The sequence below is a fragment of the Bos indicus x Bos taurus genome, chromosome 3 (genome assembly GCF_003369695.1).
Source record: "Bos indicus x Bos taurus breed Angus x Brahman F1 hybrid chromosome 3, Bos_hybrid_MaternalHap_v2.0, whole genome shotgun sequence".
Classification (NCBI taxonomy): Eukaryota; Metazoa; Chordata; class Mammalia; order Artiodactyla; family Bovidae; genus Bos; species Bos indicus x Bos taurus.
In genome coordinates this window covers 21,140,691-21,142,376 of record NC_040078.1, presented here as the reverse complement: position 1 = coordinate 21,142,376, position 1,686 = coordinate 21,140,691, and the positions used below count along the sequence as shown (strand labels likewise).

The 1,686-nt window shown below is 48.6% G+C and overlaps 1 non-coding gene across 1 annotated transcript; it reads left to right on the top strand.

The window, feature by feature from the left end:
• Positions 1-1,195: 1,195 nt before the first annotated feature.
• On the top strand, positions 1,196-1,359 carry LOC113890639. The gene has a single exon (XR_003510594.1). It is a non-coding gene; the product is annotated as a U1 spliceosomal RNA (small nuclear RNA).
• Positions 1,360-1,686: the final 327 nt, after the last annotated feature.

The following is a 1,686-nucleotide window of genomic DNA, read 5'->3' as shown; positions in this document are numbered from 1 at the left end:
AAGGTCCATCTAGTCAAGGCTATGGTTTTTCCTGTGGTCATGTATGGATGTGAGAGTTGGACTGTGAAGAAGGCTGAGCACCAAAGAATTGATGCTTTTGATCTGTGGTGTTGGAGAAGACTCTTGAGAGTCCCTTGGACTGCAAGGAGATCCAACCAGTCCATTCTGAAGGAGATCAGCCCTGGGATTTCTTTGGAAGGAATGATGCTAAAGCTGAAACTCCAGTACTTTGGCCACCTCATGTGAAGAGTTGACTCATTGGAAAAGACTCTGATGCTGGGAGGGATTGGGAGCAGGAGGAGAAGGGGAAGACAGAGGATGAGATGGCTGGATGGCATCACTGACTCGATGGATGTGAGTCTGAGTGAACTCCGGGAGTTGGTGATGGACAGGGAGGCCTGGCGTGCTGCGATTCATGGGGTCGCCAAGAGTAGGACACGACTGAGAAACTGATCTGATGTGATCTGATGTCTCACTTAAAGGGTGAAAGTTATATCGCTCAGTCGTACCCGACTCTTTGCAACCCCATGGACTGTAGCCTACCAGGATCCTCCCTATATTGGATTTTCCAGGCAACGCGTGAGTCTGAGTGAACTCGGGGAGCTGGTGATGGACAGGGAGACCTATCGTGCTGCGGTTCATGGGGTCGCAAAGAGTCGGACACGACTGAGTGACTGAACTGAACTGGAGTCGGTTTCCAATTCCTCTTCCAGGGGATCCTCCGGACCTAGGAATCGAACCCGGGTTTCCTGTATTGTAGGCAGATGCTTTACCGTCTGAGCCACCAAGGAAGTCCAAGGTCTCTTCTATGGTTGTAAGTAGGTCGATTACCAAGGTTGATGAAATCATGACGTCACTTCCTCGTCACAGGGGACTGGCCATTGGTCCTGTGGACAGGGGTGGGGCGGGGCTTGGGTTGAAGGAGAGGCGCCGCCTTAGAGGTCTTCAATGGGGTTGGCTTATGTAAATTTTGCAGCGAAGTGGTACTGTTCCCGGCGAGTCACTTCCCTCGTTATGGAAATTTTCCTGAGATTTTGTTTGATTTTTTTTAGAAGAGTTATTTGGAGGGCCTGAGGCATGGAAAAAGAGAGGGTTCAGAGGACAGTGGAAGAGTCGCGGGGAAACGGCAAAGTCAGCGTGTGTGCACAGTGAACGTGTCTAAAGGTGTGCGGGGGACCAGGGGGAAGGTCATCTCATACTTACCTGGCAGAGGAGATACCATGATCAAGAAGGTGGTTCTCCCAGGGCGAGGCTCACCTATTGCACTGCGGGTGTGCTGACCTCTGCAGTTTCCTCAAATAGAGGAAACTTGACTGTGTAATTTATGGTAGTGGGGGACTGCGTGCACGCTTTCCCCTGATAACTAAGTAATAACTGCAGACTTTATCTATGTTTCCTTGGTGGTAGTTAGTCACTAAGTCATATCCGCCTCTTTGACCTCATGGAGTGTAGGCTGTTAGTAGGCTCCTATGTCTATGAAATCTTTCAAGGCAAGAATACTGGGTTTCTTCTCCAAGGAATCTTAAGCCAGAAATCACACTTGGGTCTCCTCAGTATATGCCCAAGCTCAAGTTATTTTTCTAAGTGGGAGAGTTGGAAAAGACAGATACGCTGGGGGCAAAGTAAAAATCAGATACACATATACAACCAAGAATGTCTTTTTTTTTTTTTTTTAGGTTCTTTGTT